At 45.1% G+C, this 21,448-nt stretch overlaps 1 protein-coding gene across 3 annotated transcripts in view; it reads right to left on the bottom strand.

Annotated features, from left to right (window-relative positions):
- WHRN (whirlin) overlaps window positions 1–21,448 on the bottom strand; it is an 87,819-nt gene that overhangs the window by 31,467 nt on the left and 34,904 nt on the right. The window lies entirely within an intron of this gene.

Here is a 21,448-nt window from a genome sequence, read left to right as displayed (position 1 = left end):
AACTATGTAGCCGTTTGGAAACAGATAAAATTGGATCCATATCTTACACTGCACACAAGGATAAATCAGATCTGCATGGAGTTCAGGGCCAGTGTGCTAATCAGAGCTTTAAAAAGAAAAATGTATTTACAAGTGTTAAAAGAAAAAAATGGATAAAATGCTCTATATCTAAGAAAGGTTTTCTAAAGAGACCTCAAATTCAACAGAAGAAAGAACTGGTAACTAAACTAAATGATAATTTAAAAAACTTGCACATTGGGAAAAAAAGAAAAACTCTATAAGCAAAGTTGAAAGAAAATGACAACCAAGGAGAGAAAACATTTGTAATACATGTCACAGATAAAGGGCTAGTAAGCCTTAATATATAAAGAATTCTTAAATTTCAGGGGAAAAAGTCCAAAATCTTGACAACAGAAGGATAATAAAAGACACAACCAAGTTACAAGAAGACATAAAAATGGTCCATACACATAGTAAAAGATGTTCAATTTCACTCATAAGAAAATTACAAATTAAGCTACATCAAGATACCCTTTCTCACCTATCAGATAGGAAACAATTAAAAACTTGACAGCACCTGTCGGGCATGCTCAGCCATGGCTGGTGGGAATTCAGGATGGAACAACTCTTATGGAGTGGGACGTCGCAACATTGACCAACTATATATGTATTTACCCTTTGACACAGAAATCCCAACTCTAGAAATTTACCCTGAAGATACACTTCCCAAAGTGACAAAATACATATACATGGAGTTACCCATTGCATCATTGTTTGTAACTTTAAAATACTGAAAACAATCTAAGTGCCCAGACAGAGGACAGCAGTTGAATAAAGTACAGCAAAGCCACACAGTGGAGTACTATGCAGCTATAAAAAAGAACGACAAAGATTTCTGTGCAATGACATGCAGTGATTTCCAGGATGCTAAATTTTTAAAAATTAACTGAAAAAGAATATCTATCGCATACTACCTTTTATATAAGAAAGGCAAAAGAACATATACATGTATCTGCTTATTCTTGCAAAAAGAAACAGAAACAAGCCAGAAATTAGCTTATTTAGTTGCCTTGCGAGGAGTGGTGGGGGTGGATAGAAAGGATGTGGGGGAGAAGTAATACTCTGAGTACGTTTTTTTGTACAGTTTTGATGTTTTTGTTATTCAAAAAGTAAAATTAAATCAATAAAGATGTGGGGAAACCCTACTGAACTCCAGCAGAAACAAATGAACCTATTTCAAATCAATAACAGAACTAAGGTGAAGGGGAAAAAAGAAATAACCCAAGTAACACAGTACTTTGACTATAAACACTCAGTTTACAGACAAAATGTACTGCAAACAAATCAGGAACACAACTTAGTGGGTTCGTTTTCCAGTGGTATGTGGGTGGCAACTGCAAAACTACTTTTGTGTCTTGTAAGACTGGGCAAATGATAAATATAATGAACCATCTAGACAAGAACCAAGAACCTCCCTCAGGGCCAGCACTATGCTAGGTGTTGGGGATACAGTATGTACTGTACTGTATTAGTTCCCTATAGCTGCTGTGACAAATTATCACAACCTTAGTGGCTTAAAAGGACATAAATTTATTATCTTACAGTTCTCAAGGTCAGAAATCCAGCATGGGTCTCACTGGACTAAGATGTCAGCAGGGCTGAGTTCCTTTCTGGAGGCTCTAAGACACAATCCCATTGCCTTGCCTTTTCCAAGCTTCTAGAGGCCACCCACATTCCTTGGCTGTGGCCCCATTCCTCCATCCTCAAAGCCAGCATCTTCGGGTTAAATCCTTCTCATACAGCCATCTTTTTTTTTTTAATTAACTAATTAATTTATTTATTTTTGGCTGTGTTGGGTCTTCGTTTCTGTGCGAGGGCTTTCTCCAGTTGTGGCGAGCGGGGGCCCCTCTTCATCGCGGTGCGCGGGCCTCTCACTGTCGCGGCCTCTCTTGTTGCGGAGCACAGGCTCCAGACGCGCAGGCTCAGTAGTTGTGGCTCACGGGCCTAGTTGCTCCAGGGCATGTGGGATCTTCCCAGACTAGGGCTCGAACCCGTGTCCCCTGCATTGGCAGGCAGATTCTCAACCACTGCGCCACCAGGGAAGCCCCAGCCATCTTTCTTGTTCTCTCTTAATTATTCTCTCCTCCACTTTTAAGGCCTCTTGTGATTACACTGGGCCCACCTGGATAATCCAGAATCATCTCTCTAAGTCAAAGTTAGCTGATCAGCAACCTTAATTTCATCTGTAATCGTCACTCCCCTTTGTCATATAACCTAACATATTCACAGGTTCTGGGGGTTAGGATGTAGACATCTTTGGGGCTCATTATCCTGCTTACCACATGGGTGGTACTCAAAACACGGTGGCACTCATGGTTAGCCAAAAAGAACCAAACACTAAAAAGGCTTTCACCACCCCATCTGGGTGAGAAAGTTTAACAGGGCATCTAGCACTTTGCCAGGTGGAGCACGCTTTGGTTCAAACTTGCTAAGAAATATTTGACAGAGTGGTACACAACTTTTGCAACTCTACTTCTAGGAATTAACCCCAAGAAAATTATCATGACTATGCAAAACAAAAAGTTTCAAAAATAATTTGGACCCCCCTCTTAAATGTCTATGAATGGATCACTCAAATACCCTATGGTATATCCATACAGTGATGCTATAAAGTCATAAACAATAATGTTGCAGAATATTTAATGACATAGAATTATTTTTTCCAATTAAACTTAAAGTTGCATCTAATAGAAATAGGCAAACAGTAAAAAATGGGTATAAACACAAACTGTAAAAATCTTGCCTCCCCAAAGCTCCCTTCCCTTAAAAACACATCTCAGGCCCCCAGACTACTGAAGTCACAGGCCCCAGGACTGAGACCAAGAAGTAACCACCATTATACATATATAATGGAGTACTACTCAGCCATAAAAAAGAACGAAATTTTGCCATCTGTAGCAACATGGATGGACTTGGAGGGATTTATGCTAAGTGAAATAAGTTGGACAGAGAAAGACAAATCTATGACATCACTTATATGTGGAACCTAAAAGATACAACAAACTAGTAAATATAACAAAAAAGCAGCAGACCCACAGACATAGAGAACAAACTAGTGATTACCAGTGGGGAGAGAGGGGGAGGGGCAATATAGGAGTGGAGGAGTGGAAGGTACAATCTATTAGGTATAAGATAGGCTCAAGGATGTATTGTACAACATGGGGAACATAGCCAATATTTTGTAATAACTGTAAATGGAGTGTAACCTCTAAAAATTGTATAACTGTATAATTTTTTTAAAAAAAGTAACCACCATTAACAGTTTCTTGGGCATCCTCCCAGGAACTCTCTTCACATATGTAAGTATGTACACATATACTTCTCTTCTTAAAAAAAAATGGAATCACATAACACCACTCTGTACCTTAATATTTTGCAAAGGTCTTTCTGAAATGCAAAGATGTTATGGAGGATGGGGGAAAGCAAATAGTCTGACCCCAACTTTGCTGAACTATTTTTGTCCATATCCCATGCCCTGTGAGCATAACACTCTGGAAGGACAGACACCTAGACTGTTGCATGAGGTTTTCCCTTAGTGTAGGATTTTCTACATCTTCTACAGTGGTCATGCTTTACTTGTGAATTCAGGTGTTTTAATGTTATCTTAAAATTGCCCATCTAATGTGGTCTTCAAACGTGTCAAAGAGACTGGGAAGAAATATGCCGAAATGTTCACAGGAGTCGCCTCTGAGAGGTGAATTCCAGGCAATTTTAAGTTCAAGCTCTTTATTCATTTTCTCTGCTTTCCAGACTGCATATGAAGACTATACTGTTGAGGGTCAAGAAAATAAATTCAAAAAGGAAATGTAAAAATTTGCCAGGGGGCATGATATAAAGCTAACATCTCCCTTGACATTTGGGGGTCTGGGGAAGAGCGGGCCTGGGCCCTTGGCAGATCTGCTATGCCGCCCTGGAGAAGAATCTTTTTTACACCATCCAGTCCAATCCTTGTCTCTTAGTAATTTGGGATAAGTCATTCTCGTCCCTCTCTGGGCTCAGCAGCTTGCTGGGACAGATAGGCTGGGAGGCGATTTAAGCTCTTCTGGAAAGATCCCCTGAGGTTTCTCTCATTTGTTGCTCCTTTTAAAATCTTACTTCAGTTGGAAACAACTGAACGCCTGACTTCAAGGGAAGGGTTAGGTAAATTAAAATTCGGCCAGAAGATGGAGTATTATCATGCAGCTATTACAAATTGCACTTATGAGAAGTTTTTAACTACATGGGAAAACGCAAGTGAAAATGTGGGATGCAAAATAGTATATACTGTATGATATCATTGTGTAAAAGTGTACAGAGAAAGAAATAAAAGAAGCTACATCAAGGCGCTAACAGATGGAAACAACCCAAATGTCCATCGACTCACAAACGGACAAACAAAATATGCTATAGCTACACAACAGAGTATTATTTCACTATGAAAAGGAATTTACTGATATATGCTACAACACTATGTGAAGTGAAAGGAGTCAGACACCAAGGCCACATATTCTATGATTCACTGATACGAAATGCCCCAAATAGGCAAATCTTCAGAGACAGAAATGGGGGTGACTGCTAAAAGGGTACAGGAATTTTGTGCAGGGGGTGGGGGAGATGATGAAAATGTTTTAAAATTAGATGGTGGTGATGGTTGTGCAATCTTATGAATGTACTTCACTGATCTGCATACTTTGAAAGGGTGATTTTTATGGTATGCGAATTATATGTAAAAAAATAAAAGCTGTTAACAAAGGTTGTCTTTGGAAGTTAGGACATCTGGGTCCTTCTACTGTCGCATGTTTTTGTGTGTGTATTACATATTGAATCTATTACCTTAATAGCTGGAAAAAATAAACAAGAAAGAAACAAAGTCCCCCAAAGGGTGTGAGTTAATAGTTCTAGTACACGGCCCCACCCAGGTCTCTGGACTCCCCAACCTCTGAAAGCTTTGGCCTCCTCCTTCTGTCTGCCTTACAGCAAACAGCTCCTTGACTCTGGAGTTAATGCAATCAGTCCAAGTGCTATGTGTCTCTCCAGGTTTGTCCAGCCATCGGTGAGGTCTGGGAAAAGCCGGGCTCTCCTTCCCCACCCCATGCCGCCTCGCCCTGCCTCCCCTCCCGGTCAGCCCCCAGGTTCCCCTCAGCACACCTGTAAGCCCCAGCCCATGTCTCTGTGCCTTTGCTCCTGCTAGCCCCTCCCTGAAGATCCGTTCCTTCACTTCTCTACCCGGTATAATTGTCCACAGTCAACACCCCAACCAGATTACACAAGGGCAGAAAGCACATGTCTTTTGGCTCCTGCTTTTGTGTCAGGCACACACACACATGTTTAGCAAATCTCAGGTGCCTGAGTGAATACCCTGTAAGGCCCAGCTAGGGAGCTACTTCCTCTCTGCAGCCACACTGGCTCTCCTCCCCTGGGCTGATGGCTCCCTCCCGAGGTCCCAGCCCAGGCAGGGGAGTGCAGTAGTAACTGCAAGGGTTTTGAACCAGCTCTGCTTGGGTTCAAGTCCTGGCTCCACCACTTCCTGGCTGTGTGACCTTGGTTAAGTCATTTAACCTCTCTGAGCCTCACATCCATGAACAGGGACAAAAACCTTTTTAAAAGGTGGCTGTGAAGGTTTAAAGGAGCTAATGTACGTCAAGTGACTGTACATAGTAGATGCTGTGTGTTATTCAAATATTATGTAGTATTGGTATTAATATCGTACCTAGTTGGCTATTTACTCCTCCCTCCTCCTCAACAGACTGAGATTTGAGAACAGTAGCCTGTATCTTTGTCCAGCAGTATCAACAACCTAGGAGCTTATGAGGAATGCAGAACCGCAGTCCCCATTCCAAATTTTCCAAGTCTTATAGGCTCTCCTAGAACCTTGCCACTCTCCATCAGGAGCTGTAGTGGCTTGAAATGTGTCTCTCCCCCCAAAAGAGTGATGTCCAAGTCCTAACCCCCAGTACCTGTTGAATGTGACCTTATTTGGAGATAAGATCTTTGCAGATGTAATTAAGTTAAGGATCTTGAGAGGAGATCATCTTGGATTTAGGGTGGGCCCTAAATCCAATGATTGGCATCCATAGAAGAGAAAGGAGAGAGAGATGTGAGACCCAGAGACATGCAGGGAAGACCAACTGACGAGGAGGCAGACACTGCAGGAATGCTGCCACAAGCCGGGGAATGGCAGGGACACCAGAAGCTGGAGAAGGCAAGGAAGGATCTTCCCCTAGAGCCTTCAGAAGGAGTATGACCCTGTCGACACCTTGATTTGTGGGAGAATAAATTTATGTTGTTTTAAGCCACTAAGGTTGTGACGATCATTTGTTACAATAGCCCTAGGAAACTGATACAGGAAGTAAGAGTTATTTCCTTCCCCTTGAACCTGCCTTCTGAGGCTGGGTCATAAAAAGAATACAGCTCTACTTGTCTCTCTCCCAGGACCCATGCCCCCAGAATCCCTCTCTAAGCCATCATGCTTAGAAGCAGCCCAAACTAGCTCTGTGAGAAGACGGCATGGGGAGGCCCGTGCAGGGAAGAGCTGGGGGCCCCCGGCCAGCAGCCAATGCCAACCTCCAGACATGAGACAAAACAAGCCTCCCAATGGCTCCGGCGCCCAGACTGAGTCTTCCAGCTGTAGCCTGAGGATCACGCAGCCGAGACAAGCCGCCCTGCTGTGGCCTGTCCACTTCCTGACCCGCGGCAAGGCTGAGCAGAATCTGTGGCTATTGCACACCTCTTGGTTTTGGGAGAGTTACGAGGCCATAATAACTGCAGCTCTTGCTGAATCATAATCTGCACTTGACAAGGTCCCTGATAATTTGTATGCATGGTCAAGTGCCTGAAGCACTGCCCAGCATGGTTACTGACCTCTCTCAAAGCCCGTCACGTGTGCCCTATCCCACAGCAGGGGCTGAGGAAATGCTCGCTGATCACTGTTTCCCTTATGAAACGGCGCAACAGGCTGACCTCAGATCCAGCAAACCATGCACGTCCTCGATATACAGGCACCGAACTTGGCATGGCCACGTGTGGAGCCAGAGGGCAACTGACGACCCTCCCGTGCTGGTCAGTCGCCGCCCAGCTCCTCGGGCCCTTCCCTTGGCCACTTGGGACAGGGATGAGAAGGAGAGCCAGCCCCTGGAAGCCCCGTCTTCCTCCTGTGAACAGCACGGTTCATGGGGGCCGTGGGCATCTGAACGAACCGCTCTCCCCTTTTCCTGTGACCAGGGCAAGCCACAGCTGGGCTCCTGCTTCACGTGGCCTCCCTGCAGAAACTGAGTGTTACTCTTTTCTGCAATAGCCTGCCTGGGAGCAATTACTACCCTAGCAGGGGCCCCTTTAAAAGTCAGGAGGTAGGACTAAGCAACTCGAACGTTTGCAATGTACTAAACACGCATTCAGAGGCTAGTTCACAAACCCGGCTAGGAGAGCATGCTATGGAAGGACTGAGAATGTGGCACAGCCGGTGGGAGTGGGGTGGCGGGGGGGAAGAGGCTAAAACTCGCCCAGCACGTGCCAGGATTCGCAGGAAAGAAATCACCTTCTGGCTCCTCGGAAAGGTGTTCATCATCTGGGCAGATCCATCAGCTACCCGAGAGTTTCAGACGCCATCAAGGACCAGTCTCACCCACCAGCACACTCACTCTTGTGGATACTGAAAATCACTCACACAATCAGAGCTACCATTTGAGGGGAGCTTATCCTGTGCCAGGCACTGGGCTTTACCTGCATTCGCTCCTTGAGTCTTGACAATATGGTACTTAGGACACCGGTGGCGGGGGTGATGGTATCATTATTTTTACTCTTTTTAGAGAACCTGGAATCTATGGGAAGCACAACTCCTCCCCCACAGTCCTTGGAAGGGAAGCAAGATGCCAGCTGGAGGTTCACAGCTCATGGATTCCCACCCAGGAGAAAGAGGTGGCCACCGCACCCCAGGGAAAAGGCAGCCCCAGGGAAAGGCCTGGCAGAGAAGGCCCTGCTCCAGCGAGGGGCTTGGGAAGGGAGGCAAAGCCAGCCTTCTAAGGTGGAGCTTGGCAATGATGTGAAAGCTGTTATCCCACCTCTTGCTGAAAGAGCCAGGGGACTTTCAAGGCTTCAAGCAATCAGGGGCTGCTCTGCCACGATTCCTCGCAAGCAGGCTCCGTGCAGGGCCCGGGCTGGCATGCCGGCGAGGAACTGAAGGAACAGCCTGGGTTTATTCCATCCTGGCGGGGCAACGCCAGACTGACCCTTCACCGGGGAGGCAGGACCCACAGCGGAAACCACATGGATGGGAATTAGAGCTGAGAGCCAGGCCTGTGACCTTGGCCAGCCCCTTCCTGGCATGTGACCTTGGGCAAATCACTCCCACTTTCGGAGCCTCATTTTTCTCATCCACAAACAGAACCAATTCTATTTACTTACAGGCTTATACTGAAAACCAGAAATAATTTCTTTAAAGCCAGCATATTTTTTTTTCTTTTTTTTTAATATCTTTATTGGAGTATAATTGCTTTTTTTTTTGTTTTCAGCCTTTTTTTTTTTAAATTGGGGTATAATTGTTTTACAGTGTTGTGTCAGATTTAGTCTTAAGGTAGAGACATAACTATGCAACATGACAGTAATATTTTGATAATCACTTATTGTGTTGTTGGTTCTATTTACCTATAGCATTCTTATATACATTGCAGGTTAGCAAAGCAAATGTTTCATTGGTCCCAGTCTCCTGCAAAATGTCCTATCATTAATATTGGAGTACAACTGCTTTATAATGTTGTGTTAGTTTCTGCTGTATAACAAAGTGAATCAGCTATACGTACACATATATCCCCATATCCCCTCCCTCTTGCATCTCCCTCCCACCCTCCCTATCCTACCCCTCTAGGTGGTCACAAAGCACTGAGCTGATCTCCCTGTGCTATGCAAAGCCAGCATATTTTGAATACTTGTATCTGTGTTAAGTGCTTTTATAGAGATTCTCTGGCTACATCCCCACAAGTTCCTAAAGGTATTATTTTCCCAGCTTTACAGATGGGGAAACTGAGTCCAGGGAGATAAAGTGATACAGCGGGTAATTCTGACTCCAAAGTGTGTGCATTTAACCACCATGTGACACTGCCTGGTAATGACTCACAGTGCCTGGCACAGTGGGTATGAGAAGTGGTTGCCATTGTTATTAGTTTTCCCCAAATAATACTTTCTTGCTGAAGTACAGCTTTAATCATAAATTCTTACTTAGATAATCTTAAAAGCTGAGCTAGGCCTGTGCTCTCCCATGGAGATGGCACACATCCAGTCATCCAGGCCCCAGGTTCCCCTTCTGTCCACAGTAGACACTACTGTGAGAGCCTTAGCTTAGCTAAGTATTCTTTCTGGCAGGACCCAGTTGCAAACACACAAGTACAAACACTTCTGCAGTCACACTAATTACATGGCATTGGCACACAAGATAGAGATTATTTGCCGTCCCTGCGAATGGAAAGAGCACTGGGTTTGGAGGCACAGAAACACGGACAAAGCCTTTCTCAATGTAAAATTTAAAAAACCACGTTACCAGTCAGAGACATTCTGACTTCTGTGTTCAGCCATCCAGTTGGCAACGGAGGTGAGCACGTGGCCTCAGAGAGCTCTGCATTTGAATGGCCAATTCTCTGCCAGCTAAGAACACGCTTTGGGGCGAGCTGCTTAATCTCACTGAGCCTCAGTCTCTTCATCCATAAAATGGGGATGACAACAATCAGTACCTCTGCGAGGGGCTGCAATGAGGACAGACGAGATGATCCCTCCTGGGCGGGACTGGGCTGGGAGTGGTCGGTGAAAATTAGTGCTTTTGTGCTGTTGTTATTCTGTAGATTTCAGGAACATCACTGGGTGTGTGGAGGCAGGAGCACACACACCACATACACAGAGAAACAACCCGAAGTCAAGGATTATTCACTCCTCCCTCACCTCCCGGGGGCAGTAAGCTCAAGCTGCCCAGTTTGCGTGAGAACCATTTTACAAAGGGACGACCCTCTAAGTCCTGTAAGAGCCACTGCAGTTGGCCAGAGGAGGGGGTATGAGGGAAGGAAGAGGTGGGAACTGGATTTCTGTGACTAAGCTCCAGACCTGCCTGAGTTTCAATCCCAGCTCCTCCACCTACCAGCTGTGTGACCTTGGGCATATTACTTAACCTCTCTGGGCCTCGGTTGCCCATCTCTAAAATGAGGATGATTCTACTGCCTCCTCACAGGGTTGCTGGGGGAATTAAATGACTCAGCGCAGGGACAGCACTCACTAAGCACCCTGGTTGGCACAGAGGGAGCACTCCCCAGTTGCTGGTGATTCCTATGATTATTACTGTCAATTAGAAATATGGGAAGACTCCTCTGCCCTAACTTACTTCCTTCTATTATTATTGCTCCTTATTATTATTATTATTATTACTACCCTCACACTGCCGTACCTTCTGCCATTTCCACCATACTTTTACTTAAACATATTCTGAATGGCCAGGAGAATCCTCCAGGTTCCAAATCCAAAAGCAGAAGTGCTGATGTCACTGTGCTGATGTCAGAGACCTGAGCAGAAGCAGGGAGGGCTGAGGGCCTGGCTGCCAAGGGCCGTCAGTCTGTTTTTTTCCATCACGCAAGTTCAGGGTTACAGGGTCTCGTGGCTAACAGGGGAGGTCCTGGAGCCAATCCCTACTCCAGTTTCACCACTTCCTTGCCGTATGATCTTGAGCAAGTGACCTCTCTGAGCTTCAGTTTGATCATCTTTGATGAAGCAGATGTACAGTGTCTACGTCAAGAATTGTTTAGGGATTCATTAAGGTGGAACATTAAAAAAGCACTTAGCAGGGTGCCGGGCTGGGAAAATCACTCAGTGGATGTTCACTGTCTCCATTCCCCTCACTGACGCTCAGCCAGCACATCACCTGGGGCGCCAGGAGTCTTCGCTGCCTTCTGTCTCCCACGCCCACCCTCCCCATTCAACACGATTTCCATGCAGAGCACGCAGGAGACACAAATCCAGGTGCTGCGTCGCGCATGCCTCACTCTGGTCCCCAGATCACCAGCACCTGATGCCCACCTGAATGCCCACAGCCCTCCAACCACAAGAAAGACCACGGGCTTGGGGTGCCCGGGGAGGGACATGGCTGTTCACCCTCCCTGCCACCTAGCCAGCAAGACTCTCTCCAAATCCTGCTCAAGGTGAGAAAACGGACACGCTCAGGAGACACTTTTTCGTTTCTCCTTCTTGTGTTCTCTCTCTAGCGGACCGCAGAGAACATCATAGATACTAAATCGCAGTAGTGAAAAATGATAACAAGATGGCTAAGATACACTTGTGCTACATTTTTGTGCTTCGACTTTTGAGGAGGGCCTTCTCGTCGCTCTGAAGTGGCAACAACTTAGCCAAAATCTTAGAAATCAGAGACGTCAGCTTTTGAACTGAGAAAGGAAGCACTTTTCTAAGAAGCTGATGGTTGGGTCACAAAAGGAACAGAATGAACAAGGGTCCCCAAATCACTGTGTGCACAACAGGCCAGGGAGAAAAAGGTCTGGAGAGACACGCCAACGGCTGACAGTTGTCACGTCCCGGGCTGGGCAGGGGCAGGGGAGGAAGGACTGTCACCGCAAACGCGCGTCAGCGCGTGATCTGACTTTTCTACAACCAGCAAGTGTCATGTTTACAACTAGAAAAAAGTTAAGATTTTTTTCTTAATATGTATTACACTTAGCTAACTTGGTACCTGCCAGTATTCTCCACTGTGAACTTATTCTTTTTCCCTGCATAATTACAAAATATATTGGTAGAGATACTTTGAAACTATGCAGAACATCGTGTTTCTGCTTAAACTTCTGCCCACAATTTAGCTTCCATTGGTGCACCTTGCCTACAGCAATTAATACTGCAATGTAATGTTCTAATGGTGATTTTCTCTTCCCTTATTCCTTCTACATTTTTTTAATGGGAATTTTTCCTTAAGGAAGAGTGGTCGCTTCTCCCCCATTGATGTATTTATTCCGTTCTTTATGTAATGACATTAGTAGGGATCCATGGATATTTACTGTCTTCTCCTTTGGCCATGAGGTGCTCTTTCAGGTTGGCTCTGTACACATCTGATAGGCTGATTGGTTGGTTGATTGATTTGGTAGCACATCTTTGTTTTCTGGTCCCAAAAGATACCCCAGGCTTCTCTGCCCTAGACCTGGAATCAGTGACTCCTACAAAGAGCCCTGGTTCCTTTCATTTAGAGAATAGTATTTAGAAACTAAAATCTGAGTGCTAGTTGTACCTATTTTAATTGGGTACAACCCCTCTCAATGGATAGAGGGAGGAATTATACGTGTATGTACTAACTCACCCATATATACACATCTATATTGATTTCTGTATCTATCTGTGGATAAATGTATACATTTTTTCTTTTTTTGTAAGTGAGTCCATATTGATACCTCTGACGAGAGTCCAACGCCACAGGGTTTATTCTATTTTCCCTTTCCTTCCTTGTAACTTTCTCTGAGAGTGAGAAACCTGGCTTTCACTATCTAAAGTGTACTTATTTTTTCAAATGAACCCTGCACAAATGAAGTAGTTTCAGAATTCTTAATCCATACCCCTTTGAGAAAAAGAAATCTGCCAACTGGAGTACAGTGTCTGAGTACAGTTCGTCTTGTCTTTGCCTTACAGTATTGGTAGAAACAATGTTTTTCAAAATCGCTTAGGTCAGCTTCTTCCTTCTCCATTCCCTTTCAGTGTGTTCACGGGAATCATCTGTAATAGTTAGATTCCTTTGTCTTCATTTGTCTCAATCTGCTCTCCATCTATCCCCGCAACAACCGGGTTGATTTTTTAAAATTTATATATAACAAAATTACTGTGTACAGCTCTATGGGCCTTGCCAAGTGCACAGACTCATGTGTCTATCACTACATGCAACCAGTTTTCCATACAAAACCATTTCCCAGGTCTTTTGCCCATTTTGAGAGTTCTTTATACATTCTCAATATAAGTCCTTTGTCGGAAATGGGATTAGAAAATATTGACTTCTCCAAGTCTGTGGTGTGTCTTTTCAAGTCTCTTAAAAGTGTGTCTTTTGCAGAGGGAAGTTTTCAATTTTCATAACGTCCATTTTGTCAATTTTTTCTTTTATGGGCCATGCTTTTGGTGTCACATCTAAAAACTCTTTGCCTAATGCAAGATCACACAGATTTTTCTCCTATGTATTCCTTTAAAAAAAAATTATTTATTTTGGTTGCACCGGGTCTTAGTTGTGGCACGCGGGATCTTTAGCTGCGGCATCTGGACTTCTTAGTTGCGGCATGTGGACTCCCAGTTGTGGCATGCATGCCGGATCTAGTTTCCCGACCAGGGATCGAACCTGGGCCCCCTGCATCGGGAGTGTGGAGTCTTACCCGCTGGACCACCAAGGAAGTCCCTCTCCTATGTATTCCTGTAGAAGTAGTGCAGTGTTATATTTTACTTTTAGGTCTACGATTTATTTTTGAGTTAATTTTCATAGAAGGTGTGAGGTTGAGGTTGAGGTTCATTTGTTGGCATGCAGACGTCCAGTTGTTCCAGCACCATCTGTTGAAAGGACTACCCTTTCTCCACTGAATTACCTTTGCACTTTGCCAACAGTCAGTTAAGTATGCTTTTGTGGGTTTATTTCTGAACTCTCTACTCTGTTCCACTGATCTATGTGTCTATCCTTTCACTGATACCGCATCATCTTGTTTACTATAGTTTTATAGTAAGTCTTGAAATCAGGTACTAAGTCCTCTAACAGTGCTCTTTGGTTTCAGAATTGTTTTAGCTCCTCTAGTTTCTTTGCCTTTGCATTATGAAATTTACAATCAGCTTGTAAATATCTACAAAAAATCCTGCTGGGATTGGAATTGGGATTGTGTTGAATCTAGATCGAATTAGGGAGACCTGACATCTTAATAATATTCAGTCTTCCTATCCAGGAACACAGTATATAGCTCCATTTATTTATGTCTTTCTTGGAGTTTTCAGCATACAAATACAGCACATATTTTGTTAGTTATACCTACTCTAAACTGTATTGTTTTTATTAATATTGAATTCCAGTTGTGCCTTGCTAGCATATAGAAATGCAACTGACTTTTGTATCCCTCCACCTTGCTAAACTCATTTATTAGTTCTAGGAGTTTTTTTGTAGATTCTTTGGAATTTGCTATGCAGATGATCAGTCTCTGTAAATAGAGTTTTATTTCTTCTTTTTAGATCTGTATGCCTTTTCTTTCTTTCTATGGACTTATTGCACTGACTACAACTTCTAGTATGATACCGAATAGGAGTGGTGAGGGGATGACATTTTTGCCTTATTTCAATCTTAGAGGAAACCTTTTCGTTTTTCACCATTAAATATGTTATCTACAGGTTTGTGAAGATGCCCTTCATCAGGTTATGGAATTTCCCTTTGATTCCTAATTTGATTAGAGTTTTTATCATAAATGGACATAGAATATTGTTAAATGCTTTTTCTGATTACATGGTTTTCTCAGTAACATTGATTTTCAAAAGTCAAACCAGCCTTGCATTCCTTGGATAAAACCCACTTGGTCACGGTATATTATCCTTTTTATAGATTGCTGGATTTGTTTTGCTAAAATTTTGTTGAGGATTTTCACATCTATGTCCATGAAGGATAGTGATGTGTAGTTTTCTTGAAATGTGTTTGTTTGTTCTTGGTATTACATAATAATGCTGGTTTCATAAAATGAGTTGGGAAGCATTCCCTCATCTTTTATTTTCAGGGAGAGACTCCATAATTTTCTTCCTTAACTATTTGGAAGAGTTCATTAGTGGAAGCATCTGGCCTTGAGTTTTCTTTTTTGGATGGTTTTTAATTATAAATTCAGTTTCTTTGACACACATATAGAACTTTCAGGTTATCTATTTTTCTTTCTTGAGTATTAGTGGTTTGTGTCTTTCAAGAAATTGGTTCATTCATCTAAGTTAGAGAATTCATAGGCAGAGAGTTGCTTGTAACACGCCCTTATTATCTAAGGTTTTTTTTGTTTTTTTTTTTTTACTGTTAGGAATTATATAAACATTAAGAGGTAATTTTTGTTATCTTCATTAGGACTGCTGTAAAATCAGCCATAATCACAGATAAAAATACTTTTAGAGGATCCTTACTAAACAAGTATTCTGTAATAGCCACACCCTTTTCCCACCAAGAATACACAGACAGCAGCCTTGGAGAGTATTCCTGGCTCATTCTCTCCCAGCAGAACTATTTCAGGGACACATAGAGACAGAGTCAGCAGGCAAAGTCGAACTGCCAGATGATGGAGCGGCTCCGTCCAGAGGTGTCTGGACCCACCTCTCCATGATCCTCAGCCAGTCCTTTCCCTCCTTCTGGTCCTCAGTCTCCCCATGTGTAAAATGGGAGGGTTGGAGGCTGGGATCTATGCATATAGATGGATTCCTGCCACTTATCCTTCATCAGGGAAGAGCCGAAGGTGGCACCAAATGCCCATGGGCACCTTTGATGAGCAAACCTCACTGCGGGCCATGGCTGCTACTCAGCTTCTTCAACATGAAGGCAGGAGTCTCTAAGGGAAAGGGTCTGACTGCTCAGGCCCATCCCAGGTAGTTGTAAAAACCACTAACACCTCTTAGCAGGATTCATCCCTTAACAAAACTGCCAGCTCTGTGCCGTGTTCAGGCCAGGATGCAAATGAAGCAGTGCTCAAGACTGGAGCTTTGGAGTCAAAAAGACCTGGCTTGGGGCCTGCCTCAGCTGCAGCCACTGACTCCTTCATTCAAGACACCCACTGTGTGCCAGGCACTGTCTGGGCAGGGAGGTAACAGTGTGTAAAGAACACCAGTCTCTGCCCCATGCTGCTGGGATCTCAGAGAAGAGACAGTCATTAATAAATAATCCCAAATTATGATGGGATTACAAGTTCCTACCTCATAGAGCTGTGGTGAGGGTAAGAGCTGACACGTGGAGATCACCTGCTACTGGGTGAGTGTTCTGCAAAGGATGCCATCCCAGGCTTAGTCTAGAGAGAACCCTGGCAAAAGCCAGTCTGCAGAGGGGGTCAGCCCAGCCCAGCTGGCTTCTCCAATTTAGCTGACACGCAGCACACAAGACAGATCTGCAAAGTAGCAGTTCATCCCCACAGCCACTGAGACACCGAATGTGCAGCAGATGCTCCACGGCCGGCCCCAAGACCACACGTGGCACAGTGGTGACCCCAAGGGTGGGGCATTCATGAGACCAGACATCCTGCCCCAGTGAACCCCAGCCAGGATGGAAGCGTGGCTCCCACTGGCAAAAACAAAATGGGCCTCCCACCCTGGAATGACCTCAAGGGTGAAGGCCGTGGAGCCGGGCAGGGTCAGGGACAACCACTCTGGGCTTCAGAAGCTTGGTGATTTCTAAGAAGACTAAGTGGCCTTCGTTGCTTTTCTCCGCATTCTTTTGATATTTAGCCAGTCTAGGGTACTAGGGAGGTGGTAGAGCAAAGCCCATGGCGTTCAGAGGGCTTGAAGGGCTAGGGCCGGACCCCTGTGTGACCCTGAGCAGGTACTACACCTCTCTGAGCCTCAGTTGCTCTATTAAATGGCATTATTACTGCCCACCGCAGGGTTATTGGAGGATTAAATAAGAGTGTACCTAAAGCATTTAGCACAGTGCCCAATTCATAATAACTGGTTAATAAATAGCAACTGCTACCATTATTATTAGTTTTAAATGCCAGTCAATTCTGGCTGTCCTTAAAGGGACAAACAAAGTTTTATGGTCCATTCTTTGGTAGGGTTTGCTGAGGGCAGGTGCAAAGGCGTAAGAGAGGCCTAAAGATAAATGCCGAAGGGGCAGTCAGCCCCTGCCGGGAGGGTGGGACAGTTCCAAGTTCCATGCAGCTGCCCCCCAGGTCCCCACCCCCCACCCCCGGGTGAATGCTGGGAAGTGCCTGACCTCCTCCGAGAAGCTTCTCCTCCCAGCAGTGTTGGCTGGACTCTCAGCGCCCCTCAGGAGCTAAGGGAGTGGCTGGAAGCCAGGCACAAGGGGAACTGTTGCCCCAGGAAAGCTCTGCAGGGCGGCAAGGAGCCCTATTTACAAATAAAGCCTGTTCTTGGCTCTACCGCCCACACGGCCAAGCCCCTTTATTCCATTTCAATATGCCTAATTCCATGGAAAGTGCGTTGGCAACAAACAGAATCAGTCAGTCCTGGACGCCTGAGTGAGTGTAGGCAGGTGTTAGCATATGCGAGGGACCTTGGAGAAGAAAGTAAAACAGTGGCAGGGAGTATAAAATGCTTTACTGCGGTGGGGACTGAAGATGGAAGGGACTTTACTGAAGGTGGGCATTTTATGAGCAAATAAAGCCTCTGCCTGCAACTGAGAAGGAAACTAAAGTAACTGAAGAACTTCTATGGAATATTTTTCCTCTGCCTTGTTTCAAAGTGGAAACCGCTTTATTGTTGCTGTTTCCATGACTATAAAACTAGTATTTGCTCCATTCAGACACTGTATAAGGATGTAAAGAATAAAATGAAAATCATCCATAATCTTCCCACCTCGGGATAACCACGTGTAGACGTTTCTCTGGGCATATTTTTGTATATGTATACAATACGCATGCGATCCTGATAGATATGTGGTTTGGCAGTCTGTTTCCCACCTCACAACATACCATGGACATCCTTCCATGTTAATAACTGCAGATCTCAAGCATCATCTTTTCATGGCTGCAGTCTTGGGTGCATTAGGCACCCTGTGTGATCTGGCTGTTCGCCTCCTCCTCATCATTTGGCACCTTCTCCCTGCCTGGCTTTCTGCGTTCAGCCAACTCTGGTCTTCCTTTGCATCCTGGAACACTTCTTTCCACTTCAGGGACTCAGCATTTTCTGTCCTTTCTGCCTGAAATTCTCCTTTCCTCTTTCACATAATTAATTTTCTCCTTTTAAATTTCAACTGAAATGTTTCTTTCTCCAGGAAGCCTTCCTGGATGTCTACCACCAGACACTCAGAGTTCCATGTACTTTGCCGTCTTGGTATTTATCACAATTGTAATTAAACAAACAGTTGTGGAACTTATTCCGCCCTTGTCTTCCCACTAGAAAGTAAGCTCCAGGAGGTCAGGGATTGTGTCTGTCTGGCTCAGCTCAGAAGCCACAGGGCAAGTACAGTGAGTGTCTGGCACGCAGGAATCCTTAGTATATATCTGCTGATTAAATGCAAGGAAGGAAAGGAGGCGCAGCCAGGGAGACCCGTTGCCTGCATGTAATGCCCACTTCCTTCCTTCCTTCCGCACAAAAGAGGGATCTGCCAGCAGGTTACCTACTTTGGCATCTCTCAGTGGGTATGGGAACCTGCAGGTGAAGGAGAACGGATCACGTTCCTGTGCCTGGGCACCCACTGGTGCTCTCAGGCTGGGAAAATGTGCAGATCTAGGAGAAAGCCTCAGAGATCCGCCTGCCCAACCGTTCAACTGCTGACGGTCTGAGCTGGGAGACTGAGGCCCAGAGGGCAGGGGACAAGTCCACCTTCACACAGCTGGTCAGGGCAAGGTCCTAGGCCTCCCATTCCCCCCAAACAGGGCAACCCTAGGCTCTGTGAGGCCTGGGTTCAAATCCCAGTTCTGACATGAGAAAGAATTTGGCCTTTATCTCCATGAGCCTTGGTTTCTTCAACAGTAAACTGGAGATGGTAACACACACGTTATCACTGGGAGGCAGTGGAACATGGTGGTTAAGAGTATGGACTTGGAGTGAGCAGGTGTGAGTTCAAATCTAGCACTTCCTAGCTGGGCGACCTTGGGCAAGCTGCTTACTACTGCTCCTGAATCTGCCACCTGTCAAAGAGGGAGAAAGACATTCCTTTTTCATATAGTGTTGCAAAAATTAGTAAGATAATGTGAAGCATTTAGCGCAGTCCTAACATAGTAACTGCTCGGTAAGTGGCTAACATGATAGCAAAGCTACCACCTGTCATTAATCAGAGGAAGAGCGAGAGAGAGAGAGAGATGCTCAGTCCTCTCTGGCCAGAACCTAGCATGTCATCTCTCTTGCACGTTGCAGCTCCCCGCTCCCGCTTTCTCTTAACATGGATTCAGTAAGAGTGTATTCACCACCAACAAAGTATGGAATCTGCTCATGCGTTTGCTGTCACTGAAGACACTGCTTACGTCATCACACAACATCCTCTCTAAGAAGGACCAGAGGAAAACTGCCCTTAGGCCTCAGAAAGAGGAATAACCAGGCTTCTCCAGCACAGTTGGTCTGTTTTCATCTTACAAATGTCCCTGACCTGCTTCCCTCTTTGTGTTGGTTGCCGGGAAGCTCGGAGTCAAATCTGTGTGCTGCCTGTAGCGGTTTGCAGCCCCACATGGCCAGTGTTCTCGGAAGGACTCTCACCTCGGCTTTCTCTCTTTCCCTCTGCCTCCAGTTTTCTTCCTCCCAATTTACTCACTTACTCGTTTTAAAAAATCTTTACTCTGTGTTTAGAAACTGACTTCAACCTTTTTTGAAATTTTGGGGAAAATAAATGGAATTTAAAATGCATACATGGGGCTTCCCTGGTGGCGCAGTGGTTGAGAATCTGCCTGCCAATGCAGGGGACATGGGTTCGAGCCCTGGTCTGGGAAGATCCCACATGCCGCGGAGCAACTAGGCCCGTGAGCCACAGTTACTGAGCCTGCGCGTCTGGAGCCTGTGCTCCGCAGCAAGAGAGGCCACGAGAGTGAGAGGCCCGCGCACCGCGATGAAGAGTGGCCCCCACTTGCCGCAACTAGAGAAAGCCCTCGCACAGAAACGAAGACCCAACACAGCCATAAATAAATAAATAAATAAATAAATAAATAATTTTTAAAAAATGCATACAGGCTAAACACAATGTGCTATGCTGAACTGGACTGTATCCTAGAATAGAAAAGGGGCATTAGTGGGAAAACTGGTGAACTCTGAATAAAGTCTGTAGTTTGTTTAACAGTATTGTACCAATGTTAGTTTCTCAGTCTTGACAAACGCAACATGGTTATATAAGATGTTAACATTAGAGGAGGCCGGATAAAGAACAAATGGGTAATCTCTTTGCAACTTTTCAGTAAATCTAAAATTAATACAAAATAACAAATTTATTAAATACAATCTGCATATAGAATACCATGAGATTGTCTCCTTTTGGAGTCCCAACAAGGAATCATCTTTACTCGCTGAGAGCATAGCAAGCCAGAGACCCAGGGCATTTCAGAATCACCTAGAACCTACCAACATTTGCGGGGCGTCTACTCCTCTCCCCACCCCCGCCCAGGCTGGCCTGGTAACCAGCACAGTTCTAGAACCAGAATTCTGATTCCTGGATGCGAATCCCGGCTTTGCCTCTTACAGCTGTGCAGCTCTCTGAGTCCCAGATACTGCGCCTATAAAATGGGCTAACGGAAGAACTGCTTTCACAGGAGTGTTGGGAGGTTTAGGTGATTTTATGACATAAAGTGCTTGGGAAAGAGCAGACTGTCTCAGTCAGTCCAGGCTGTGTAACAAAGTACCACAGACTGGATAGCTTATAGACAACAGACTTTTTTATTTCTTGGAGTTCTGGAGGCTGAATGTCTGAGATCAGGGAGCCAGTGTGGTCACGTTTTGGTGAGGACCCTCTTCTGAGTTGCAGACTGCCAACTTCTTTCTCACTGTATCCTCCCAAGGCGGAAAGACACCCAGGGATCTCACTGGGGTCCCTTTTCTAAGGGCACTAATTCCATTCATGACGCTCTACCTTCATGACCTACTCACCTCCCAAAGGCCACGCCTCCTAGTATCATCACTTTGGGGGTTAGGGTTTCAAGATATAAATTTGGGAGGAACACAAACATTCAGTCCATAACACAGACCCTCAATAATTTTAACCTTTATTTTTAATGTCACTGTGAGTTTGTTCCTCATTTTTTTCTGAGAAAGAGATGCTATATATTGTTATTATCTGAGAAAGGGAAGGGAAACTCAGAGAGGTAGAGGGATTCTCCAAGGTCACACAGCTACTAAAGCAAAAGCAGCAAAGCTGGGATCTGGACTCCAGACCCAGAGCTCTTCCCATTATGCCTTGCTTCCTAAGAGAACCCCCCGAGCCACGTCATGGAGGATGGGGCTGGAGTCTCACTGCTGTCTCTCTGCCACTCCAGCCTCATCCTTTGTGGCTTGGTGGGGGGAGAGGTCTCCTGACCACCACTCTGATCCGCCATGACCCTTCTTCTCGTCCGCATAGAGAATCCGCTTCCCTCCGTCAGTGGGGCATTCAGGGCCCTTTGTTAGGAAGGCACGACCTCATCTCGTGCCTTCGTTCCCAGCCTCACATGTGGCTAGTTGCCCATCCAGTCACACACGGTCAAACCACATGGCTCCTTCAACCAGACAGCTCCACAGCCCAGCCCCTTTACCCAACAGCCTCTCTCGTCCCACAAGACGTGGC

Source organism: Eschrichtius robustus, chromosome 10, assembly GCF_028021215.1.
Source record: "Eschrichtius robustus isolate mEscRob2 chromosome 10, mEscRob2.pri, whole genome shotgun sequence".
NCBI classification, from domain to species: domain Eukaryota; kingdom Metazoa; phylum Chordata; class Mammalia; order Artiodactyla; family Eschrichtiidae; genus Eschrichtius; species Eschrichtius robustus.
Note: the sequence above shows the minus strand (reverse complement) of the source record. Positions and strands in the feature narration are given on the sequence as shown.